Source organism: Eleutherodactylus coqui, chromosome 8 (genome assembly GCF_035609145.1).
Source record: "Eleutherodactylus coqui strain aEleCoq1 chromosome 8, aEleCoq1.hap1, whole genome shotgun sequence".
NCBI classification, from domain to species: domain Eukaryota; kingdom Metazoa; phylum Chordata; class Amphibia; order Anura; family Eleutherodactylidae; genus Eleutherodactylus; species Eleutherodactylus coqui.
Genome location: NC_089844.1, coordinates 150445035 through 150472759, shown reverse-complemented (window position 1 = coordinate 150472759; position 27725 = coordinate 150445035). Strand labels below are relative to the sequence as shown.

Here is a 27725-nt window from a genome sequence, read left to right as displayed (position 1 = left end):
GGTCAGAAGAAAGCCAGAGGTCAGTATCGGTAGTTCTCAGTCAGTTTGTAGAGGAGCTTGACTATGGCTGTGGAGCACAATAATAATGTAAGTTTACTTTATTCTGGAAGCACATTGGGAAAACGCTTTTTTTAACCATTTTAAAAAAAAATGTAACTTATCAACATTTTGAACAATATTTTGTTTTCCTACACCAAGCCAAGATTGCAAAGGCTCATGGATGTCAGAATGATAGATGACCCCATTTAAAAAAAGAAAATCCCTTAATGTATTCCCTGAGGGGGGTCAGGAGTATTTTGACTCTACTTTTTTTTCAGGAGTTAATACAATTCAGAGGAGAAAAAATAAAATTTCTTATTTTTGCTAATATGTCATTTTAAAGACAGTTTTTTTCTATAGTGAACATGAAAATAAAGATTTGCACCACAAAATGTATACCACTGTTTGTCCTGTGTTCAGAAACATACCCATTGTGGCCCTAATCTTATATCTGTATGCACAATGGGGCCCAAACCGAAAGGAGCAGCCGGTGGCTTTCAGAACAGACATTTTGCTTGAAGCTGATTTAGGCCCCATTGCCCACTTGTAGAGCCATTGAGTGACCAAAACGATAGAGAACCCCCACAAATGACCCCATTTTAAAAATTATCGAATTTTTCTAGGGTTGTATGCGTATTTTGACCTCAGACTTTTTGAATGAAGCTAAGCAAAGTAGAAGGAAAACATTTCGATTTTCATTTTTTTGGCTGTTGTGTCATTTTAAAAACTGTTTTTTCCCCCCATACAGCACACATATGAAAGAGGACTTTAACCCCAAATGGATCCCCCTGTTTATCCTGTATTCAGAAACATACCCATTGTGGCCCCAATCCGCTTGGTGGACACATGGCTAGGATTATAATGGAGGGAACACCCCTTGGCATTCAGGGCACAACTGAATACATCCCAGGGCCCATTGCTCACTTGTAGAGCCATTAAGCTGCCAAAACGATAGAACGCCCCCCACAAGTGACCCCATTTTGAAAACTCAACCCCTTAATGAATTTATGTAGGGGTGTACTGAGCATTCTGACCCCAAGGTTTTTCGCAAGAATTATTATAAAGCAGGTGAAAAATGAATAAAATTTAATTTGTTTCATAAATGTCACTTTCATGACAATTTTCTCTGTTTCAACGTAAAACGTAAGTGACGCACCCCAAGTGTTATAGCACTGGTTCTTCTTTGTTTAGCAACAACCCCATTGTAGCCACAATCAGCTTACAGGACACAAGGCTAGGATTATAATGGAGGGAGCAACCATTGGATTTCAGGGCACAATTGAATAATTTCCAGGCCCCATTGCACACTTATGCAGATAAAAAAATTGACTCCCTAAAAAGATTCCCCCTCCCCCCGACTTCCCCGAGGGGTAATAACAGAGGCCTAGCTAGGATGCGCATACAGGGAAATGAAACTGGGTATCCCTCCTCCTCCCATGCTTGCTGCAAACCCAACACTTTTTTGGGGTATTTCTTGACCTCAGCGGCAGGGACGGGGTGTAAACAGGGGCGCTCTGTGAGGCTTCGTAAGCTTGATGAGGTGCGGCGGTCTCACACAGAAGGCGCACAATAACTACTCCTGGAATTGCAGGAAGGCGAGCGTTCCCGGGGCTTCTTGTAAATTACGCATCACAGGTAGCGGTCTGAATAATGCCAGGCTCACACGGCCATATGTGAAATCTGCTTGCAGAGGCCCGCTGCAGATCCCAGCTGTGAGCCCGGCTGTGACCCTGCGTACGGCCGCGTAATGTACTGCGTATAACTGCCTACTTACACGGGCGGTCATGCGCAGTACACTTTTTTTGTTTGTTCGTTTATATTTCCCGCGCCGTCGCTTAGCGATGACGCAGATAGCCGTAGCCCGTACACAATGTAACTGTGTACAGGCTGTGGGCATATCCGCCACCATAGAGCACAATGGGCTCTGCGTTCTGTTTTCTGCAAGTGGTTTACATAATTCCGACCCGCTAATGTGAGCGGAATTGTGTAATCCAATGCATTTGATTGATCTGCAAATTACCGCGGATGAAACGCATGGAGAATCCGCAATTCCTATCTTGTCATGTGAGACCGACCTAAGGTACATCGCTATCTTTTTATACCATTTGCTAATGGCGATCACATGACCGGGGACCGCTCAATGAGGTTTCTGGTCACTGCTCCAGTCTCTCAGCTGCTTTTGGTAGCCAGGAGCAGGGGATTTTAAATTTTCCAAGCCCTCTCCGGCTTCTGCGCTTGTGTCTGCCATTTTGCCAGCATGCACATGCGCAGAAGTCGGGGGAGGTCCTTGGATAAAGATCCCGGCTATGGCATCACTGGAGGGCTTAATTATGTAATTTCACCTCCCCTCATGGATCTGATCTGTGAAGGGAGGTGAAACATTTTACTTTTTATTTACTTTTACTTGATTGTCATTATCCAATGGAAATCTCCAGACTCTTGGCTACCTGGAGCAGGGGGATTTTAAACTTCCTGGGCCCGCCGTAGTTTCTGCGCATGCGTCCACATTTTGCTGACAGGCGCATGTGCAGAAGCTGGGAAAGGGTCCACAGATAAAGATCCTATTGGGGGAAAAATCCGGGGGCTTTAGGTAAGTAATTTCACCTCCTGTCATGGATACAATCCCTGAGGGAAGATGAAACTTTAACTTTTAAAACTTTTTTTAATTTTACATGATCGCTGTAAGCCCAAGTGACATCTCCCTGTTCTCGGCTATGTTTGACTGCCAAGAGCAGGGAGATTTTAAATTTCCTGGGCCCTCTGACCTCCTGCACATGCACTCAACATTTTGCCATCTGGCGCGCATGCGCAGAAGGCGGCGTCAGATCTTTGCAGGACCAGATCACCAAGAGACATTGCGAACACTGGAGGTGAGTAGTTTTTGTGTATAGTTAGGTTGCATTTGTAGCCTTCAGTAGACCTTTCACCCAGTTCCTCACACCTGCCTGTTGATATTCACATTTAAGAGGCCATTGTCTGACATTCCCCTGGATAAGAGCTGTGATGTAAATCAGTCATCTATTCTTTTTGGCCACATGGCTCCATGTGTCTGTTTAGTTAGAATTAGCATGAGGGAACCCAATTGTGTGACCATTTAGTTGTTAATGAATTCTAAGGAAAATCACTCACCTAGGAGTTGGATTCTTGCAGACCTTGTATAGTCGGGATGCAAATTAACCCCTTAGTGACCAAGCCTGTTTGCGCCTTAATGACCAGGCCAAATTTTGCAAATCTGACACGTGTCACTTTAACATGGAAAAACACCAGAAAGGTTTTGCATATCCAAGCGATTCTGACATTGTTTTTTCGCCACATGTTGTACCATTTAGGCAGAAAAAATAGACCGATAGAATTTGTGTTTATTTATTAAAAGCGCCAAAATTGGGAACATTTTGAAAAAATCATCATTTTTTCACATTTCCAACTGCAATATCTTAAATATGTGCAAACATAATATAGAAATTTTTGCTAAGATTTATATTTCCACCCGTTTACTTTATTTTGGGTGCACATTGGAAAAACTTTAGGTTTTTTTTAACCATTTAGGAGACGTACAAATTTAACATTACTTTTTAGCCCTTTGAGGAACAGTTTGTTTTCCTACACCAAGCCAAGATTGGAAAGGCTCATGAGTGTCAGAATAATAGATACTCCCACAAATTACCCCATTTTAAAAACTACACCCCTTAAAGGGGTTGTCCCGCAAAACAAAGTTGGGGTATACACTTCTGTATGGCCATATTAATGCACTATGTAATGTACATTGTGCATTAATTATGAGCCATACAGAAGTTATTCACTTACCTGTTCCGTTGCTAGCGTCCTTGTCTCCATGGTGCCGTCTAATCTTCAGCGTCTAATCACCCGATTAGACGCGCTTGCGCAGTCCGGTCTTCTCCGTGTTGAATGGGGCCGCTCGTGCCGGGGAGCTGCTCCTCGTAGCTCCGCCCCGTCACGTGTGCCGATTCCAGCCAATCAGGAGGCTGGAATCGGCAATGGACCGCACAGAAGACCTGCGGTCCACCGAGGCTGAAGATCCCGGCGGCCATCTTCGCAAGGTAAGTAAGAAGTCACCGGAGCGCGGGGATTCGGGTAAGTACTATCCGTTTTTTTTTTCAACACATGCATCGGGTTTGTCTCGCGCCGAACGGGGGGGCTATTGAAAGAAAAAAAAAAAACGTTTCGGCGCGGGACAACCCCTTTAATGTATTCACTGAGGGGGTCAGGAGTATTTTGACCCCACAGTTTTTTTTCAGGAATCAATTCAATTTAGAGGAGAAAAGTAAAATTTCATATTTTTGCAAATCTGTCATTTTAAAGACATATTTTTTTCCTATAGTTTACATGAAAATGAGGCTTTACACCCCAAAATGGATACCCCTGTTTCTCCCGTGTTCAGAAATATACCCATTGTGGCCCTAATGTTATATCTGAGTCCACAACGGGGCCCAAAATGAAAGGAGCAGTCAGTGTCTTTCAAAACAGAAATTTTGCTTGAAGTCCTTTTAGGCCCCATAGCACACATGTAGAGTTCTTGAGCACCCAAAACCATAGAAAACCCCCACAAATGACCCAATTTTGAAAACTAGACTCCTTAACGAATTTATCTAGGGGTGTACTGCATATTTTGACCCCACAGTTTTTGAATAAATTCAAGCCAAGCAAAAGGAAAAAATTGTGATTTTCGTTTTTTTGGCAATTCTGTCATTTTAAAAACAGCTTTTTTTGTACAGCACACATATGAATGAAGACTTGCACCACAAAATGGATACCCCTGTTTGTGCTGTTTTCAGAAATATACCCATTGTGGCCCTAATCTTATGTCCGCATGCACAACGGAGCCCAAAATGAAAGGAGTAATCGGTGGCTTTCAGAACATAGATTTTGCTTGAAGTCCTTTTACGCCCCATTGCCCACTTGTAGAGATCCGATCCATCAGGGCAGCTGAATATGTAACTTTTTTTGCACTTTTATTTACTTTTTTGCGATCGGCGCTATCCACTGGATAGCGCCGATCGCATTGCCGGGGTGGGGTGGGGGGTCCCCGCAGCCCGGGATGACAGCTCCATGCTGTCGGCTACCTGCGGGCACCGACAGCATGGAGCTGTCACGTCCAGAGCCCGAGGGGCTTTAATCTCTGCAGGACACATGTTTTTACGTCCTCAGAGAATAAAGCCCACTTCGGGAGGACGTAAAAACACTATGGGCTGGTCATTAAGGGGTTAAGGAAAAATCTTTGAATAAAGACTATTGGTTGTGTGAAGGTCCTAGCCTGAAACAAATTATATTTTCAGAATTGGGCGGGCTAGCTGAACAAACCACATCTAAACTCATTGATGTGCGGGGCCCAGAACCCCCCCTAATGGTGTATCCTGGTAATAAATTCTGTGTCGTATTTGGTATCGCTGAGTCAATAAAATCATAACCAGAAATATGCCAGGCGTATATTCCCGATCGAAAGGTCTGCTGCGGAGATATAGCAGAAATGGAGAATTATGGTTTTTCCACAGGTCTATACGCATTTCCCCCATCCTTCACTAAATGACCTCAGAGGGGGCGGGGGAGGTGTGCGGGGGAAACTATAAAAACTAGGGTCTCAGAGAGACCCAGGGGTCAGACCTCAGAGATACACTAGAGCATAAGGCTTTCCAGTTTGCTTTTGTAACTCCGCACAAATTACAACCTTGGGCCGAGCATCCCAAATCTGGTACCTTTCTTTATTTTCTTCTTGTATTATTTGAAAATACTGTCTGTTGTGTATGCCTGTATATATTATATCCCTCGTAACATTTTTTTCTGTTTATTTTTGTATATTTATATATATTCAGCACTTCTACTCTTTTTCAGTATAAATCTGTAATTTATTAGTCAAGACTTGTCCATTTTAAAATGAACTATAACTCTGTAGATTGTGTTCATAATTCATAGTCTAGGTTCCAGCTTCCCTTGAATAGCTAGTAGTGGCAGCGAGTGTGTGTGGGTATTGTAGAGTGCGAGACCGGATAAGGTGGTGATTTGAGCTTTTGTGTTGCATGCATGCAGAAGCTCGGGAAAGCTGGGTACAAATCCACCTGTATTCTAATAATTCCAAGCTTGCAACCCCGCTAGAGTGATCGATCAAGGTTCTGCCATGACCAGTGTTCACAGCGGCGAGAGCGCTCGGAATAGTTGACCCTGAGAAATTGGCAACAGAGGTGGGATCAGTCAGCATCCCCCCTCTCTCTCCCTGACACCACCATTCCTGTCCTCCACTCCCACCAGTCCTGCTCCACCATTCCTGTCCTCCCCTCCCATCAGTCCTGCTCCACCATTCCTGTCCTCCCCTCCCACCAGTCCTGCTCCACCATTCCTGTCCTCCCCTCCCATCAGTGCTGCTCCACCATTCCTATCCTCCCCTCCCATCAGTGCTGCTCCACCATTCCTGTCCTCCCCTCACATCAGTGCTGCTCCACCATTCCTGTCCTCCCCTCCCTGCAGTCCAGCACGCCATTCCTGTCCTTCCCTCTGGGCAGTCCTGCTCCACTATTCCTGTCCTCCCCTCCCATCAGTGCTGCTCCACTATTCCTGTCCTCCCTTCCCATCAGTGCTGCTCCACTGTTTCTGTCCTCCTCTCCCATCAGTCCTGCTCCACCATTCCTGTCCTCCCCTCCCATCAGTGCTTCTCCATCATTCCTGTCCTCCCCTCCCATCAGTGCTTCTCCACCATTCCTGTCCTCCTCTCCCATCAGTGCTGCCCCACCATTCCTGTCCTCCCCTCCCATCAGTCCTGCTCCACCGTTCCTGTCCTCTCCACTGGGCTGTATTTACTTTGGCTGCAGTGATGACAAATAAATACACGGAACGTCACTGCTGCATAGTCAAGTAAACAGAGGTCAATGATAAGGACGGGAGCAGTGGTGCTGGTACAGTGGGGATCCAAAGCAGTAAGTACAGCTTGGTATGTTATTTTTAAGCATTTTTGCCTTCTCAAATATTTTTCTAGAATTTAGAAAAACCCCTTTAAAAGGTCGGCTGATAGAGCACCATGGTGGGAGGTATGGATTCTTATGTGTCTCATTACACTCTTGTACTAAGTTGCCAGTTTGTGAAAAATTTAAAATAAGGACTAAAAAATATTAAAAATTAAATAAAACCCTTTTTCCTATTTTCCCATAGAAATTCTAAGCAATAAAAAAATGACCATAATTGCTACTGCAGGATCTTTAAATGTTTGGACTAGTAAAAACATGACATTATTTATCCTCCACGGTGAACAGCAATAAAATAAATAAAAAAAGCTAACTATGAATAATGCCAGAATCATGGGGTTATGGGCACACAGTCTCCCAAAAACAATGGAACAAAAAGTGATCAAAAAGTCACATGTAACCTGTAATGGTGCCAATAAAAACTACAACCCGCACTGCAAAAACAAGCCCTCCTACCGCCCAATCAATGCAGAAATATAAAAGATATAGGTCTCAGAATACAGCGACAGAAAGGATTTTTCAAAATAAGTTCTTTATTTTTTTTAAGTAGTCTACCATAAAAAATTCTAAATAATGTGATATTGCTGCAATTGTATTTAATTGGAGAGTAAAGGGAGCATGTATTTTTACTGTAAGCGAAACCCAAAAAACAATGTCTCCTCTTCATTATGTTGTTTTCTATTTCACCCGCTTTAAGGGCTCCTTCCCACGAACGGATTTCCGCCGCATCACGACGCAAATCCGCTGCGTTGCCTGCAGCTATTAGATTCTATTGAAGCTCAGTGCTTACGGTGCGGAATTCCGCACCCTGAATTCACCCGTCCTCGCCCGTGGCATGCTCTATTTGCCGCGGGTGTACACGCGGGCGGCTTCCATTGCAGTCAATGGAAGCCATCCGTTCACGCTATCTTCCACTGTAGCACAGCGGAAGATAGTGTGGAAACGCTTTCCCGCCCACGCGGTGGGCGTGTCACATGACGCAGCGGAGGTGGGCGGGGAAGCGTCATTATCCGCTGATGAGTATGGGGTCTCCTGGGGGGCGCCGTGACGGGCTCCGCTGCGAAATTTCGCAGCGGAGCCCGTCACGGCCATGTGCAGCCAGCCTAAATGTTGTAAGGACTTCAGCCATTAAGAGAAGTTGGGGGGCCCAAGATGAACTTTTGCACCGGGCCCATGAGCCTTTAGCTACGCCCCTGCTACCAAATATCCATGGTATTTATATTTGTATCCTGTATGGGGTACCATAATCCTTCCAGAACATTCTGTGACCCTAAAACAGAGGAATACAAAAACTTATGTTAGTTATAGTGTCTGTTGTACTATTTGAGTAGCCTTTGGTGAACATTATCAGCTGAGCATGTAGTTGAACTGGATGAGCTAACTGTGAAGGGTTTGGATTTCCATACTTAGGTATCTGTCATAAGGTTACTGACCTGGTGCCCAAAATTCATGTGGTCTGACATGTAGTCGGACATCTTGCACATATCCTGGGCTGCGGTCGCTGCTTCTTCTGCCACTATGTTGGTGGCTTACGTGGTGCTTAGCTGAAGAAAAAATAGTCATTAGTAAAAGTATAGGCAGTGGAGAATTATAATATGATATACCATAAAATTTAATGCAGTTTGGGCACTTTTTTGACACTGGTTACTGTAAAAACTGTGACAAAACTGCGATGTGCAGTGACCCTGAAAGTTTAATTAAGTGCAGCAACTGCACATATATGGTCACATGACTATATATGTACAAGTAAGTCCTGAAGCAAATGTGTGCAGGCCTGTCATTATAGAAGGACCTACAGAGATATGGTCACATGATTGTATGTGTGCAGGTCCTGAAGCACAAGGGCAAAGCAACAAGGCTCTAGAGAGTAGGAGAGTGTAAATTGCAATGTACAAGGTGCTGCTCTCAGGTCTTAGTTTAGCGGGTCTGCTTTGTGGTCTGTATTAATTTAGCAGTCTAGTTTGGGCTTTAAAATTATTTAGGAGTTTCGGATGGGGTTTACTTTTATTTAAAGGATCTGTTCTGGGATCTGTATTTATTTTTAAGGGTCTGGTCAGGGGTTTGTATTTATTTCGTAGTCTATTTATTATAGGGTCTTGTGTGGGGGCTGAATTTATTTAGGGGTCTGATCTGGGGTCTAATGTTATTGAATTTTCTATAGAGGCTGAAGAGAGCTTCAGAAGTGGTGGCCAACGATGTCTCAACAGTAAATTCTGCAGTCAAGAGAAGTCATCATGAAGCTCTGGGTCAGATGGAGAAAAAGGAAAGAGAACATCTAAAATCATAGAAGATCTCACCTGTGATCAGTGTAGTTATAGAGGAGCTGTCACGTCTCCTGACATGTCTGTTATAGTAAATAATTGTATTCCACGAAGAGTATGTAAAAAGTCTGTGTAGTCCACGCCTAACTGATAGCTGTGTGTTACCATTTCCTTTGTCAGGAGGATATGTATCTATATAGTCTGATACTGTCAGAGATGATTGGATACTATCAATGTGTAGGAATACAGCACGTTGAGAAGGTGGCAGTGGGTAAGAGGGAGGGGGTAACTGTGGGAAATACCTTAGGACCTGTGGTTGACTTAAAGGGGTTCTGCCATTAGAAAAAAAAATCTATACTCATCTATTCCTCTACAGGCAGACTTCTTACGGCATCGTCTCCCTCTGTTCTAGGCTGTAAACTAGTGACGTAGCGTACATTGCCGGGCAGGAAGAAGACTGCCTATCAATGTCCGCTTTGTCACAGGAAGCAGAAGAATCAGCCAGCTGGAGGTGAGGTGACCCTATGGGACTGTAGGAGACAGGAGATCAATGAGGAGAAGATGAGGTAAGTAGACTGACGGGGAAGGAGTAGGTAAGTATAGATTTTTTTTTATGACAGAACCCCTTTAATCTGCCACTGACTACTAGTTGTAGTAGTGGTAGTTTTGCTTGGCTGTGGCTTCCCTAAAATGTATGAAGGACTCTAGAAAACATGTAAAAGGGATATTCAACCAACCATTTATTACCTAATGATGTGTGGCCTGATCTGCTACAAATAATCAGTTGCCCCTCATCCGTAGCCCACCACCATTTAAAATGAATTAAAGCAACCTTCCAGTTTCGGGACAAAATTCTATCGTGAGACGGGAGAGAGAGGGATTATATTACCTGCAGTTGTTCTTCTCTGCTGGCTATCAGAGAGCAGTCTACAGGTGCATTAGGTAGATAAAAATTGCTACAGACATCTTGGAAGGCTGAAAACAGGGCCCAAAACAGGTGGCTTGGAGGGTCAGCAGATAAGAACAACTGCAGGCAATATACCCTCCTCAACCTCCTTTCCTGGGACACAATATAGTCCCAAACCAGAGGGTCGACGTAAAGACATAACACAACCATTTATCCATGGGTTGTCATATAGAGCTCACACATGGGTGATGGGAAGGACAGCTGTAATGGCTCCAAGAGGTCAAGTGACTGCCAAAGATATAAAAACTCGCCTGTGTTTTGCAACCCTTCATAAAAGCCTCTGTGTAGTAATTGGGGGCCCTATTACTCCTCAGGGAGAGAAGGGACCACAGCTCTTACCTTGTGATATGATTGTTGGCCATACCCGACTGTCTGGACTTGTTTCTTGCACAGGGAGAGGCAGATCTAGTAAAAACGGATCAAGAGATAATAATGATGCAGAAAATTATTTACATATAATAAATGCTCCTATATGTCAATTATGTGCATCCAGGACAGCATATGAATGAGTGGCTTGTCTGTCGCCACTTTATTAATTCTCCATGGGACTCCCGTAGATAACTGAGCGCTGTACTCACTCTTATCAGGTCCTTTCTGTACTGCGATCTGCACTGCTGCACTCTTCTCCTCCTATATTGGCCCTAATGCTTACCAACAAGGAGGAAATGGTTGCGGAAGTATGGGTGGCTGGGACCTTAGGAGGCAGTGATCATACTGTCCTTGAATTTTGGATAACAAGGGGAGGAAGACCTGAGAAGATTCAGACCTAAAGATTGGATTTCAGATTTTATTGGACTCAGAAAGAGAATAGGAAGAATCCAATGGCTGGATGTTAAGGGCAGAAATGTCCAAGAAGGTTGGGAAATATTGTGAAATGAGATTCTCAAAGCACAATCGTTAACAATCCCTAAAAGAAGGAAGAATGGGAAGCATTTAAAGAGACAAGGATGACTGTAGGGCAAGTGTCGGAAACGCTAAAGCTAATAATGAATTGAGGCTTGCAACAGAGGCCAAAAGCAATAAAAAAGGATTTGGCAGGTATTTCAAAATAAAAGTCAAAGATGCTATTGGATGCTTACAAGATGAAAATGGTGAATTGGCTAAAAATCATGTTGAGAAGACCGAACATTTAAATTTCTATTTTGTATCTGTGTTCTTTCAGAAAGTAAATGTGACATCAACTAATCTTCTCTGTGCTAGTGCGGAAATAAAAGATTGCAAGCTATCCATAAGCAGAGAGATGGTGAGGAAACACTTAGACAACTTAAATGAATTCAAGTCCCAAGATCCAGATAAATTACATCCAAGGATACTAAGGGTGGCAGCAGAGGTAACTGCTGAATCACTCGCTGTGATCTTTGAAAATTTATGGAGAACAGGAGAAGTCCAAGAAGACTGAAAAAAGGGCAAATGTCCCTATCTCCAAAAGAGGGTAGAAGGTGGATCCAGGAAACTACAGGCATGTGAGCCTGACTATACCAGAGCCAGCATGGGTTTGTAACAAAGAACCCATGCTAGATCCTCCTCTCATTATCCCCCTCTACTCTTCCTTAGTCAAACCTCATCTGGAATACTGTGTCCAGTTCTGGGCCCCCCCAAATTTAAAAAAGACAGACAAAATGGAGCAAGATCAGAGAAGAGTTACCAGGATGGTGAGGAACGGTTAAAGGATGTTTAGCTTGCAAAAAACAAGGCTGAGAGGAGACTTAATAGCTGTCTACAAGTATCTGAAGGGCTGTCACAGTGTGGAGAGATCAGCCTTATTTTCATTTGCACAAGGAAAGACTAGAAGCAATGGGATGGAACTGAAGGGGAAGAGACACAGATCAGATATTAGGAAAACTGACAGTGAGGGGGATCAATGAGTGGAACAGGTTACCACGGGAGGTGGTGAGTTCTACATCAATGGAAGTGTTCAAACAAAGGCTGGACAAATATCTGTCTAGGATGATTTAGTGAATCCTGTACTGAGCAGGGGGTTCGACCAGATGACCCCGGAGGTCCCTTCCAACTCTACTATTCTATGATTCTAACTTTGTTGACTTGCTACCACTTTGGGGTCATGTGCTGCTCCCAGGAACAAAGTCTAAGGGGGTGGGAAAAGCGCAAACATCGCTACTGCACACGCCATGCAAAAACATGATGAGATCAGTGGTGGCATCAAATTTTAGATCACACCGCAATATTACAGGGGTTGTACCAGAATTGCAAGGTATCCCTTATCCACTACTGAGACCCCCACCAATCCAGAGCACAGGGATCCTGTCACAGATGGCTGAGGTACAAGTGCTTCGGTACTTCTGTAGTGGCCCAAAGTCACTTGGGCCCCTCCAGAATGAATGCTATATGGAGATTGTATTGTCTTGTACTTTGTCTGGTATAGCATCTTTAATGTGGAATGAATCAGCTAAGTGTACTAATGTTTGCAGGAATTAAAGGGTTAAGATCTGCAAATGTGTTGTCTGTGTCTGCAAAATGTATCGTTCTATGTTGTGAGATTGGAAGTCATGTGATCATGCTTCACTTTTATGTTTGCAAGAAGGTGAGTGCAAGAGAGAGCATCAGTCAGTCTGGAAAAAGCTTTGCAAGAGGCACAGATGTTTCTGGACTCCCGCAGATATTGAACAGCCTGTGTGTGAATGATGAAAGAGGCCAAGCGATTTCCCGAGAGTTGCCCTGGGACTACTACCCCCAGGAGTTCTTCCAATTAAACTGAAAAGAGGAGATCGCCATGCAGCCCTGAGGGTCGGCTGGAAGTGTGAGTGTTGACAAATTGAGAGTCCGGAGGAGTAAGGAGTATGTTTCCAGGAGCAGAGCTGCACAGATAACTGGGACTGTGGGCCCAAGTGGCTTCCTCAGTTTTGCCTCCCTGTCACACCACCAACTTTGCCTGTACCAGTGTTTGCTCTGGCCTATGTACTGTTGAACTGTTTAGTGTTGATGTTTCAAGTAAAGCAACATTGCTGACTGTTCCCGGCTTTGTTTTCAACTATACTCTGCGTGTGTGGACTATCATTACATCATCTAACTTCACCGCAGAGGAAGAAACTCTACGGATCATAAAATTGCTGCAGATATCTTGGACGGCTGAAAACAGGGCCCAAAACTGGTAGATCAGAGTAACGGGAAAGAAGAACGACTCCAGGTAATATACCCTCCTCCCTCTCCTGCCCTAGGTCAGAATATTGTCCCGAAACCAGAAGGTCACTGCAAAGACATAACACAACCATTTATCTTTGGCTTGAAGGAATGCCACTTTCCAATAGGTGGCACTGTGGAGGTTTTATTCCATCTCTCTTATTTGCATATTACCTAGAGGAGTGTGCATGGCCATTTAAGTCTCCTCCCTCACCTTCTAGGTGCTCTCCCTAAGGAGCAAAGATAACGTTTCTGACCTCTATGGGTTGTCACATGGAGCTCGCACATAGGTGATGGGAAGGACAGCTGTAACGGCTCCAAGTGTTTAAGTGACACCCAAAGATATAGAAACTCGCCTGTGTTCTACAACCCTCCATAGAAGCCTCTGCATAGTAATACAGGGCCCCTATAACTCCTCAGGCAGGAGAAGGTGTAGTAGACATGATGATTGATTAGCGAAAAATGTCTATTGATTTGTATAAACTAGATGTATTACACAGCTGTAGTGATTTGACTCTGTAGTGTTATAACATTATCCTAATGTAAAGCTCTAGTGTAGCCTCTTAAGGGTTAAAATCACATTGCTATACTGTAAGACTGAAAAAGTGTATCCATCTTGGGTGTTTCCTCAGGTCCCTTCCCCCACCCTCAATTTCTGAGACAAAGAAGCTGATTTTTGCCTGACCACACGTTGAGGAGACAAAAGCTGACTTGTACACTGGACATGAGAGAGAGGCGTGGGGAGGGGATTGGGATTCTATATGGCCCAACTAATGAAAATCTATATATGTTATTGATGCCATATGTTATATGCCCATAAAGGGCAGGTATTAAGTGTTTTAATAAAACTTAGGGTCTGAGCATTGTACCAGGCAGACACAGTTTAGATCTAAGACTAGTAGCTTGTGTCTGACTAGTTGTTATAAGGTGTGTGCGTGCCATACTACATAATTAGGAAGCTACAGAATATTCCGGAATCTGCTGGAGAAATTGGTATCCAGAACAGTGGCGTCCTCAGAGTGGGAAAGTAGACTGTGATTAGTCACAGTCTGGAAAATACAGAGATCAGCAGATAACACGCAGAACTCAGGGGCCCGAAAATCTACAGAACACGGTAAGATTGCTTTATGTTAATCTACCTGTGTGAACTGACTTCTAACTGTTCATCTGCCTAACCCTACTCCAGACTGCTAACAAATCACTAAAAGGCAGGTAATGTAGTTCCATCTACTCGGGATTTCCACCGTGTAACCTGTCCAGGGGTATTCTATATGCTGTGAATGTTGTGTTTGAGATGGTTAAAATTGTGTGCACAAGACCAAGAGACAGTTTTTGTGAGGGTTGATTTGTAGTAGGGCAGACTTAGGCTGTAAAGCAGGACACAGTGTGTTCCTATACGCTTTGAGGGGGCACACTCTCCTACTTAATAGTGCATGGTTTGCCCTAATACACTTGGAGAGCAGCGCCAGGAAAATTTAAAATAGGCGTATTTACTTGTATGATTGAGCGTGTTATGCTCTCATATGTGGAAAGGGATACGCGGGGATTATAGCCGTGGTGTGTGACAGCTGGATACTCCAAATACTGTTGAGGTCACTGAATATAATTACCATTCTTTGTGTATAGTCAAATGTCTTGCTTAAAGAAGTGCAGGGTTTGTTACTGGGGCTTTTGCTGATAGATGGTGGGCTGTTGCACAGATAGGTGAGATGTATACTTTAAACCACTGAGAGTATTCCCCAGTAAACCCGTCTGTTCCTTTTGTTTTGTGTTATAGTTAATGTGCATTGCGATTTGCAGCAAAATAAGAAATTCTACTGGGTAGATTAGAGAAAGGTGGAATCTAGTAAAGGAGTTTTACAGTGTCCAGAAATTTCATATAGGATAGTATGAGCAGGCAGAGTAGAATTCGGCATAGATCCAGGTTGGCCGGGAATTCCAGAGAATGGGGAACAAAGCAAGCAAAGATAAGGGGCATAGAGCATGTGGCTTAGTGGGTGAAAGAAAGGAACAGAGTATGTTGGGAAATGAGAATAATGGAGGGGAAGGGGGGCGGGTTGGGTTGTAGACAGAGAATGCAGAAAAATTTTCAAAAGATAAGCAGGGGGTGTCCTGGCAGACAGAAAGATGCTTCAGATTGCTGAAAGGTGGTATAGAGTAGTAAAAGGGATTCATGAGCAGAATTGGGTGGGGGAGGAGGTGAGAGGGTAGTGGGGGATGTGTATTGCCTGTATAATAAACAATGTAAGGCCTTTGTGTTGACTACAGCCCATCCCTATGATGGCAACCACGTTTGCAATGTTTAAAACCCCACATAGTGTGACTCTACAGCAAGTGTGGGGAGCCCCGCCCTCATCATGAAATTACTTCCTCCCATGTGCTCACTTTCAGGGTGTGTGACGTCACTTCCGGACCCTCCCACCGAGACAGGGCTAAGCCCCGTCCCTTCCTCCTCGAGCAGCCCACTTGCCTCACCCCGAAGATCTGTAGCCGCAAGCCCCGCCCATTCCTCCTCTGGCGACCATCTTGCTACATTCGGGAGGCCTAATAACCCAACACCACAGTGCTAACATCATGATTGTCTGAAGTAAGGTTTTGTTTGACCAGACTTTATTACACTCCAGAATGTGTCCACCTTGGATGTGTGATAGGTTCAGGGAAACAAACCTTTGTTCTTTGTGAAGATGCAGCTTAGGACATAGTAGATGACTAAGCTGGTTTATAGTGTATAGAAGATTGGAGTTGATGCATGGAGGACAGAGGCCAGGGACCCATGAGCAGGGGACGTCCTCTCATGGTGTGTTCCCAGGGGCTCTGTCTTCCACTGCCTGCTTCTACAGTGAATGTTCACACAGATGATGTTAAGGAAGGCTTCTACAGATGGAATAATTTCCCTACAGTCACCGAGCAAACTTTTCACGCAATTTGACAAAGTAGTCTTGGTGAGAAAGAGGGACTTAATTGCTCAGAGTAGGATGTCAATTCATCTGCATTCTTTAGTTTTTTTCCTTATGTGTTTGTATATTCTAGTGTCAGTCTTCACTGAAACTATAATTTTATTCAGATAGGATAGTCAAAGTTAAACAGTGTAATTCCCTGAATGCTATTTCGACTGGGTGGCTGCTAATAGGCTTTTTTCCCACTGTTGCTTGTGTTGCGCCCCCTTGTGCTAGAAATGCTAACTGCGACAAAAAAAAAACAAAAAAACAAGGGTATTTTCGCTCAGATTTTGCTCCATACAATGCGCTTGTTTTTGTGCCTCCTGGTATGCTTTTTTAATGTTGTACTACTTTTAACCCGACTACTCCTTTTTCAATTGAGTATCCCGGTTAAAAAGGGGGATAGGCAAAGGTTGTCTGGGGCATAGGTGATCTAGGTGTTGTAGATAAGCTATTGGGTTTAAAAAAAAATTTTGCTACAGGATTCTGATCTATGTGAAATAGAACATCAACATGAATATTTAGTACTGATGCAGCAAGAAACTGCAGGTATGCAAACAGTTACTGGAACCCCCTGTTGACAATGCATATTTTCAGCTTTTTGCAGATGGTACCAGGGTGAGGATTGATGACTCCACATCGGATATGCAGTGGTCACACAACAAGATGTCCTTGAAGCAGAAGCTCTGCCTTCGCATGTCTCAGCACAAGAAGCGGAACTGAAGGCCCTCACTGAGGCGTGTAGAGTGGCAAAAGGTAAGACGGCAACCATTTACACTGACTCCTGGTATGCATCTGGCATAGCTCATGATTACGGCCCAATATGGAAGGCCAGACAGTTTCTTACCTCAACAGGACAACTAATTAAAAATAATGGAGCGGTGCAGAGTCTCATGGAGGCCCTACTACTACATGACAGAGTGGAGAGCTTACACCAATTCCTACACTGGAGAAGCAAGCGGCAATGGCCTCAGCGACAGCACAGCAAAGGCAGCGACCCTCAAGCCATGGAAGAAAGAAGACAAGATACTGACAGCATGAGTCAGAGGCAAAAACTTTGGACATTGACAAAATTTGGACATTGATATGCTAAGGACTTTACAGTTACAAGCCAGCAAGGAAGGAAAGGATAAATGAACTAAAAATGGGAACAACAGAAACAGGACAGCGTATGGCGAACAGTCAGCAGTACTTGCCTACCACGGTTTCTGTATCCCATAGTGGCCCAGCTGACGCACGGAAAGACGCACCTAGTAAAACAGCAATGACGTTGATGCTTGAACGAGGACGGGTGACTCCTGTGTTCTCTGTAGCTGCTGCATAGGCGAGTCAGGACAAAAGGGAGAAAGTGCCCCAAAGACAATTGCCTAGACCACTCTACTCATTTCAGGGATTGCAAATTGACTACATTCAGCTCCCACCTGTTGGGAAGTATGAATATGTGCTTGTTGTTCTTGATGTTTTTTCAGGTCGGAGGCCTACCCTGTTACCAAGGCAAATGAGTAGGTAACTGCAAAGAAGCTCATGAATGAGGTAAACTGTGAATATGGGGTACCAGAAGTGATTGAGTCAGACAGAGGTACAAACTCCCCAGGTGAAATAATGCAACACATCATGTCTGCTCTGGATGTATCGCAGGCCTTTTACCCACTCTACCACCCATAGAGTAGTAGAAAGGTGGAGAGACTTAGGGCTCATGTCCACGGGGAAAAGAAGAATTAAAATCCGCAGCGGACCACCCGCACGCGGATCCGCGCCCCATAGGAATGGATTGACCACCCGCGGGTAGATAAATACCCGCGGATGGTCAATAAAAGTGAATTGAAAAATTTCTGGAGCATGAAAAAAATGGACATGCTCCATTTAGGTGCGGGTCTCCCGCGGGGACGGCTCCCGCAGGCTTCTATTAAAGCCAATGGAAGCCATCCGGATCTGCAGGAGACCCGCGCCTGAATTAAACTCACCTGTTCCGGGCGATGCAGATCTTCCTTCCTTCCTGGCAGGATCTTCTTTCTTCGGCCCGGCGGATGTGCCCGGTGCATGTGCGCGGCACGCAGCCGGCGTGCCGAGCACATCCGCCGGGCCGCAGAAAGAAGATCCGGCCACGAAGAAGGGAAGACCTGCACGGTCCGCAGCAGGTGAGTTTATTCTTATTTTAATGCCTCATGTCCGCGGGGCAGGAGGGACCCGCTACGGATTCTCCATGGAGAATCCGTAGCGGGCCTGATTTTCCCCGTAGACATGAGGCCTTAATGGCACGCTAAAAAGCAAGATGCTTAAAAAAATGACCACAGATGTAGGGCTACCCTGGACAGACTGTCACCCAATAGCCCTATTCAGTGTTAGATATACACCCAGGGGGGATCGTGCATTATCTCCCTACAAGATTCTGTTTGGGTTAGCCTCAAGGCTAGGTTGCTACTATCCCCAGTAGTTACAATTACAATCTGATATGTTGACTAAGTATGTGATTTTCCTTGTTAAAGCACTAACCAAAGCCTATGCACAGGTGTTCTCTTCCAGACTCCGAGACACATATTTTGCAGCCTGAGGATTGGGTGTATATGAAGAAGTTCCTCAGGAAGCACCTTCTTGAGCCTCGATTTGATGGTCCCTACCAGGTGCTTCTGACTACTGCCAGAGCTGTGAAACTAGCCGAAAGACCTACTTGGATCAACGCTTCACACTGTAAGAAAGCCTCAGATCCAGAAGAACAGGGTTAGTCATGCTGTGGACATTACTCTGGTTGGGGCTCGTGAGAGAGGAGGGTGGCAACTGGAATCCTTGGTCGGAGGAATATGATGGTACGTTACCTTCTGGTATAACTCGTCCATCACTCAAGTGGCCGCATATTCCTTCGACTATTGTACTGTGGTCCCGTGTCTAGGCGCAAAATCCCACCGCGGACCAGATTTAGCTCAGTCCAGCTGGTTATATGACTTATATACCCGGGGAATACAATATGTTTGCGCCACTGATAATGTCTGGGGAGAAAATTGCTGCTATAAGGGATATGGCAGATGCACCCGAATGGAAGCCTTCACCTAGCCCATGCCCATAATTAATCCCCTACGTCCTAAAATAAAAAAAAAACCTTGCAAAACATGATGGTCATAGCCGACCCTACTTTTGAGGACACCATGACAGTAGAGATTGGCTACTCTGACCAGAATCTGTGGTTGGAGTGGATGAGATCGACAAGTCTAACTGTTGCGTGTGCGGTAGTGCCCAACCACACTTGGGGACGGTCCCCATAAATTTCCTTATAAATGCTGAAGAATGTTTCCTTAGTCTCTTCACTAATACTTCCACTAATTACACTGCTTGTGAGAAGTGGAAAAAGGAATACTCTATAACCACTTAAGTGCCTTGCCCCGGAGAGAGAATTACTGACTACCCTGGAAACTACACCTGCTATGCAAACAGGCAGGGTGAAGGGAGATTTTTGGGGAACTCCTACATTACACTAGGAGGGGAATGGATGCAGAACCAGGTCCAGTCCTTAGAAGACTTTTACTGTCTTTGTGGGAACATGTGGTGGAGGACCCGCCTGGAAGGTAATTGGACAGGGGAGTGTGCCTTAGCAAAGTCCTTATGCTCCTCCACATCCTGTCTGACAGCATTGAGGATAATGAGGTTACCCCCTATAGTTACCTTATCTCGATCCAACTCTGCCTGTGTTCTGTGGTTTTCCTGTCATGTTGGTCTATCCTTGTCTTCTGCATAGGTACGGCGGTTCCTTCCTGTCTTGCCACTAGGCAGTGTAGGGTCAGTGTTAGCGGCCTGGACCTGTCCACCTTCAGGGCTATCTCCAGGAAGGGACATTGGTGTAGGTGAAGGTCAGGGAGTCCTGGGCCGTGAGTACCTTTGCACACTACTAGTATTGTAACATTACTCTAGAGCGAGAAGAGAGGCTCCTGGTGGTAGTTTTGATGTAAATGTGTAAATTGATGTAATAGGACAGTCAAGGGGGTTGTCTGTAAGATAATAGGGGAGACTTGTTGCATCTACAACCCAGACAACACGGGACCCACAGGTAAAGACACAGTTGCCATTAAAAAACTGACCGCACTATCAAAAGAACTAAAATGAAATTCAGGGATAACTGATCCCTGAGGCCAGTACTTTTCATGGATGTGCGGGTGGCAAAGGATCCTGCCCAGATAGGCGTCGCTGTTCTATGTTTACTGATTATCTTTTCCGTTTTGTTTCCTGCTGTGTTATCCCCTGTATCAGAAAGACCTGTGAAACTGCCACTGCAAAAGCCGCTCCCACAATGAGTTTGCTGGATGCATTCCTAGAAGGAGTGGACAAATCCTACACCACCTTGAAGACCCTAAATCCCAACCTACAACGCGCTCCAGTTATAGGGTCACCCAGAGAGGACTGTGAAAATTACCAGGGAAAGTTAGAGAATAGACTTTTCAAGGGGAGGATTGTAGTAGACATGATGATTAGTTAGCGTAAAATGTCTATTGATTTGTAAAAACTAGATGTATTACACAGCTGTAGTGATTTAACTCTGTAGTGTGTTATAACATTATCCTAATGTAAAGCTCTAGTGTAGCCTCTTAAGGGTTAAAATCACATTGCTATACTGTAAGACTGAAAAAGAGTATCCATTTTGGGTGTTTCCTCAGGTCCCTTCCCCCAATCTCGACTTCTGAGACAAAGAAGCTGATTTTTGCCTGACCACATGTTGAGGACAGAAAGGCTGACTTGTACACTGAACTTGAGAGAGAGGCGTGGGGAGGGACGGGGGATTCTATATGGCCCAATGAATGAAAATCTATATATGTTATTGATGCCATATGTTATATGCCCATAAAGGGCAGGTATTAAGTGTTTTAATAAAACTTAGGGTCTGAGCATTGTACCAGGCAGACACAGTTTAAATCCGAGACTAGTAGCTTGTGTCTGACTGGTTAATATAAGGCGTGCGCATGCCATACTACATAATTAGGAAGCTACAGAATACCCCAGAACCTGCTGGAGAAATTGGTATCCAGAACAAAGGAAACAGTTCTTACCTTGTGATATGATTGCTGGCCATACCCGACTGTCTGGACTTGTTTCTTGCACAGGGAGAGGCAGATCTAGCAAAAATGAATCAAGAGATAATCAAGATACAAATTATCATTCACATATAATAAATGCTCCTATATGTCAGTTATGTGCATCCAGGACAGCATATGAATGCAGCAGCAGCTACGCATGTCTGTCACCGCTCCATTTATCTCTATGGGACTCCCATAGATAGCTGAGCGCTGTACTCACTCTCATCAGGCCCTTTCTGTACTGCGGCCTGTACTGGTGCACTGTTCTCCTCTTCGGGCTCTGTTGACCGGCTACCCCTTTGCGGTGATGTGTTGCTTTCAAGAACAAAATCTAAAGGGTTGGAAAAAGCGCAAATATTGTCACCAGATACACTGTACAAAACGCACGATGAGGGCAGTAGAGGCACCAAGTCTTAGATAACACCCCAATAATAAAGGGGTCAAACCAGAATCACAATTTATCCCTTATCCACAGGATAGGGGATAACTTTCTGATCGGTGGGGGTCGCACCACTGAGAGCTCACTGATCCCAAGAATGCGGGTTCTGTGTGCCCCGTCCTCCTCACTGCAGGCTTACTGCACCCACTGCAGTGAGGAGAAGACTGAGTGAAGCGCTGGTCACACAAGCGCGCTGCCGCTCCATTTATTCAATGGGACTGCCGGAGATAGATAAGGTACAAGCGCTTGGGTTTTACCGTCAGCCCCATTGAAATGGATGGAGCAGCATCCGCGTGTGCTCGGCCACAGCTATGATGTCACTGTGGGGGGTGAAGCAACCCCATAGTGACAGGTAGAGGGACACGGGATCCCCATTAGCAGTATTAGTGGGGGTCTCAGCAATATTGTGGATAGGTAATCACTTGTGAGTCTATTACAACCTCTTTAATTCAGACCACAACTCTAAATTTGTTCAGACCTCAAACCACATCCCTTACACAGACCCTTGACCCAGAAAATAATTGAGATTCAAGATCCAAAAATGTATTTAGACCCTCAGAAAGGACCTCTAACATCCTCAGACTCCTGATACTCACTTCCACTTGTCTCTCTTCATTTTCATGTGCTGCAACATGTAATGTCCTGATGCTGGCTAACATCAGGACCTTGTGGGCCGGAGTGTCCTGGGACCCCTTGAGAGTTGGTATGTTGTCAAATTTTTGTTCTCCAGCTAATAGTGGGTAGATTAAGTCTTTTGTGGGAGGTAATGAGAGGCTTTGTATCTTGGTGACCTGGGCCACCTATGATGTCCTGGTGTTGGGGATGGGTGGTGTTTAGGGCCTGCAAGGTCCGGTAGCCCTTATTTATATGGAGGGAGACTTTACATGATATTGAAGTAGTTTTGTGTAACAGGAGGTGGCCTGCTTGGAGTCTCCAAAGCAGGTGGGCATCAGTGTTTTGGACTGCAGCTGTGGGGCCCCAGAGCCATTAAGGTAGCTGTCTTTTTTAGGGGCAATAAATAGTGTAGTTGAGCCAAGAGGTTATCCACTGATGTCCAGTGGGGGAAAGAGGAGTGTTGGTGTGATCGCAGCTGCCAGATGCAAATTTAGTCAATAGCTACAACTTTCTGGTAGCCCATAGTCATGGTGATGTGGGGAAATAGGTATAATGAGCTTGTTGCTACTGAGCTGATATAATACTATTGCAGAGCCCCCTTTTCAGGCTTCCTGCTCCAGAGAGAGCCACTGACCGCCCCACAAGAGAAGCCCACCAGGAATATGCTCATTAGGGGAAATTAACAGCCCGGAACTTGCCTGTAGACCTCTTTACTGGGTGATACTCAAACAGCAGATGGTGGCAAAAATTAACGTGGCCATTTTCAGGAGTGTAGCTTCTTTAAAAAGGTGTAGCTATATATTTTCAGACCTTCGAATTAATATCAGACCCTTAAATTAATGTCAGACCCCAAACCAACCATTTAAGGGGGTGTGCCAAGTTATAAAGTTCTCCCCTATCCACAGGCTAGGGAATAACTTTATGATCGGTGGGGGTTTGGTCACTGGAACGAAAGGGATCCCGTCGATCTCTGAGTGTATAGAGTGGAGGTTATACAGGCACAATGTCACTCCATTCACTTCAATAGCAGAGCCAGAAATTACCGAGTTCAAGCCCTTCAGCAATCTCTGGCACTGTCATTGAAGTGAATGGAGCAGCGGTGTATCCGGACGATCTCTGCTCCATTCACTCGAGTACCGACCGGGCTTCCATTCATGTGGATGGGGACAGCTGTATAACTTAACACAACCCCCTTAAATTAAATCAGGCCCCGTATATTAATCAGAGCCTAGACTAGATACCAGATCCCAAACTTAATTCAGAACTCAGATCTGACCACCTACCACATGCCATATGTAATACTGGTGTCTTCTTATATGGCAGAATGGTCTTTGGACACCTTCAGTCACCCAGACCCATATGGGACTACTACATCTACACCCCCAATAGTTCCTGTCTGTATTACGAAATAAAGCTGCACTTCTGAACAGTAAGATGGCCGTCTTCCGACAAACAGTACTTCCGTGGTGTGCGTCCTGGTATGATTGCATTGTTATGGCCTGGCGTTGACCATAATCCCACAAATGATATCACACTATATGCAGATTTCCATCTGCGGTATTTATGTTGTGAGGAGCAGGCCATCGCAACGTACCTGCGGCCCAGATCGCCGCTTCTCCGCCAATCATGTTATGGCTTCAGCTGCTTACAGAGAACACCCATAAAGACAAACAACAATATTTATGCGCTATATCCGCACGGCACTTACTCATCGTTCAGTTTGAATGGTTTTATGAAATAAACAGCAATGCGGCCTCAGCGTCCTCCTACGACTTTAACACGCGGTGTTGGGATAAGCACCTGCTCTGCAAGTGATCTCTCTCCTCCCTTTGCTGCCGCCCCCGCTCACCCCCCGCCCCCCCCCCCCCCCCCCCGCATCTCCTCGGACCAATAAGCAGTTACTCGAGAACAGTGATGCTTGCTAGAGTAACTGCCTTAACAGAGCATGCTCACTCATCTCTAATAGATAGATATGAGATGGATAGATAGCGATATAATTAGAAATAAAATGGATAAATAAATAGAAGAAAATAAGGCAGAAAGAAAGAGAAAGAAATTAAAACGGTAGATATGAAATAAATACAGAGAGATGACAGATAGATATGAGAGACAGACAGAGATAGTTAAATATGGAATGCATAGATAAATACTAGAAAGAAAAAAGAAGGAAAAGGGAAAGATTAAATAAAGAGAGAGAGATGGCATAGGAGATAAATAGAATGCCAGAAAGAGTTTAGATAATCCCCCTTCTCTGGCTCCAGAAAATTCCCCCCACATTAAGGCGGCCTGCAGACGAGCGGGTCGGATCCAGCAGCGAGAATTCTCGCCGCGGGACCCGACCCGAGAGCCTGCAGGGACGAGCGCGTACTCTCCCGCGACTGGCGGCCCCGGCTTTTCATGTGCCGGCTGCGGCGCAGCCGGCGCATGCGCAGACCGGAGCCGGCGGCCGGGTGAGTGCGTGCCCCGCACAAAAATAGGACATGTCGCGGTTTGTTTGCCAAACCGCGGCCATCTGCATAGGAGTGCGTATTGTAATGCACTCCAATGCAAACTTTCAGTGGCGGAAATCCCGCTGCGGGATTTCCGCCCGTGTGCAGGCGGCCTAAATCAGTTGAAAGAAAAAGTAGACCTAATTTGCAATCTGGAGGAACTGGCGAGCTGGGCCAATAACAAACATGATGGATTTGTGGAAATGTTTGCCCCCTGGAAAGCCTTGGCTTGAGTCACTTGAGGTGGATAAGAGCCAGTACCCAGGTGAGACCCCGGGCAGTGAATCAGAGAAAGGGACAAGAAATGCAGTGTGATTATTAAAAAAGGACATACCGCTTTCAATCCACTACGTCCCTCCCCACCCCCCACCCCCCCACAACGTTCCTTTCCTTCCCCCCCCCCCCCCCCCCCCCCCACACACACCTTCCACTTCTTCCCCACTTCCCCAAAATGTTTTAGAAGTTTTTGTTAGTTTCTGCACCTAAACTGAATTGTTCTAGGATATATGAGAATGTGACTACTATCCTGTGTGCGGAGTTAATGGTATAAAGTAGTTTGTTATATGTACAGCTATCATTAAGGATGTTTCGACAACTTTAGCCTCATCCCGGTTTACATCCATTGAGATTGAAGCTGCATGTTATGATATGTATTGTAATGTATGAAAAACTCTAATAAAAAAAAAAAGAAAAAGAGTTTAGATAGATAGATATACTGTATGTGGTATACACAAGAAGTCTTACATCCATATAAGACACTGTGAATTACACCTGAGAGGAACGGAGTGAAGGAGTAGTGGAGTACTGTGCACAGCGCTTACTGACGCTGGGTGCCTATCAGGATATCATCCAGGTTCGGGACTCCTGACCAGCAGGCAATCTGACCCTTTTATATAGTAATTAGAGATGAGCGAACGTACTCGTTACGAGTACTTACGCACCCGAGTACCGCCATTTTCGAGTGCTGCAGTACTCGGGCGTAAAGATTCGGGGGGCGCCGTGGCGGCACGGGGGGGTAGCAGTGGGGAGTGGGGGGGAGAGGGAGGGAGAGAGGGCTCCCCCCTGTTCCCCGCTGCTCCCCCCCGCACCGCCGCGCCTCTCCCCGCCCCCCGGCGCCCCCCGAATCTTTACGCCCGAGTACTGAAGTACTCGAAAATGGCGGTACTCGGTTGCGTAAGTGCTCGTTACGAGTACGTTCGCTCATCTCTAATAGTAATACATAAAAAAGTAAAAAAAGGAAACATAGAGCTCACCGCCTCACTCCGTTTAGCACAGATGAATTCCACAGGCCAGATAATCCAGTGTGCAGTCTCGCCCTGCAGTCCTCATTGGCACTCCAGAAGGATACATTCAAAAAACCAAAAGATGACTGCTTTACCGTGAAACAATCTTTAGCCTTTATTCATCCAAGTGTTTCACATGAAGTCCAGGACAGAATCCCTTTTATGTAGTGTCTGAGCAAGAGGTGTTTACCAAACAATTCCCATCACCACTGACTGTAGAGGGTAAACTACATTCCTTCAATGACTTCACCTGTTAGCAGAAATATCAAGTTGGTAAGTGCCAAATTACACATTGAGTGGGAAGGAATGTCCAGCCACAAACCAGTCTTATCTACTTCCTTGTTCATTAATTTCTTAAAACACCCTATCCGAACAGAGGAGGAGCAGAAGTATTACAGGTAAGCAAATATAAGTGAGTGTGGGAGCTGAGTGAGTGTGCAAGCTCTATTTTAAGTGTACTGTCTTCTTAAAGGGGTTGTCTGGCCACAGACAATTAATCTCATCACTTCTGTTTGCCCAATACAATGCACTTTGTGGTGCTAGTGGTGTGCAGGGACCCGGCTGTCAGTACTCGTGAGGGGGCTGGGGGGCTTGCTAGTGGCGTGCGGGTACCTGGCTGTCAGAAAGCGGGTGGGGGGGCTGGGGGCTTGCTAGTGATGTGCGGGGACCCGGCTGTCAGTACTCACGGGGGGGGGGGCAGGAGGCTTGCTGGTGGTGTGCGGGTACCTGGCTGTCAGAAAGCGGGTGGGGGTAGAGGGGTGCTAGTGGTGTGTGGGGGCCCGGCTGTCAGTACTCGCGTGGGGGGGGGCTGGGGGCTTGCTAGTGATGTGCGGGGACCCGGCTGTCAGTACTCACGGGGGGGGGGGGCAGGAGGCTTGCTGGTGGTGTGCGGGTACCTGGCTGTCAGAAAGCGCGCGCGTGGGGGGGGGGGGGGGGTGCTAGTGGTGTGCAGGGACCTGGCTGTCAGAATGCGCGGGGGTGGGGTGGTGGTGTGCGTGGACCCGGCTTTTTTAGGAGTCGCGGGGGGGGGGGTTTGGGCTGCCAGTAGTCGTGGGTGTGGGCGCTGTGCTGTCACTAGTCAGGGGGGCGGTGCAGAGATGCCAAGCTGTCACTAGTCGCGGTGGGGTGTGCTGTCACGTTGACGTGTTGCAGTGGGGTGTGCTGTCACATAGACTTGTTGTCGTGGGATGTGCTGTCACATAGACTTGTAGCGGTGGAGTGTGCTGTCACATAGACTTGTTGCCATAGGATGTGCTGTCACATAGACTTGTCGCGGTGGGGTGTGCGGTTACATAGACTTGTCGCGGTGGGGTGTGCGGTTACATAGACTTGTAGCGATGGAGTGTGCTGTCACATAGACTTGTAGCAGTGGAGTGTGCTGTCACATAGACTTGTAGCAGTGGAGTGTGCTGTCACGTAGACTTGTAGCGGTGGAGTGTGCTGTCACATAGACTTGTAGCGGTGGAGTGTGCTGTCACATAGACTTGTTGCCATAGGATGTGCTGTCACATAGACTTGTCGCGGTGGGGT

At 45.7% G+C, this 27725-nt stretch overlaps 1 long non-coding RNA gene across 1 annotated transcript; it reads right to left on the bottom strand.

The window, feature by feature from the left end:
* Window positions 1-7820: 7820 nt before the first annotated feature.
* LOC136577621 (uncharacterized) lies at window positions 7821-26317 on the bottom strand. Its single transcript, XR_010786525.1, has 6 exons — window positions 26166-26317; window positions 21590-21700; window positions 21343-21408; window positions 10575-10640; window positions 8441-8551; window positions 7821-8277 (listed from the first exon to the last, which is right to left on the bottom strand). It is a non-coding gene; the product is annotated as an uncharacterized lncRNA (long non-coding RNA).
* Between the last annotated feature and the right edge of the window lie 1408 nt (window positions 26318-27725).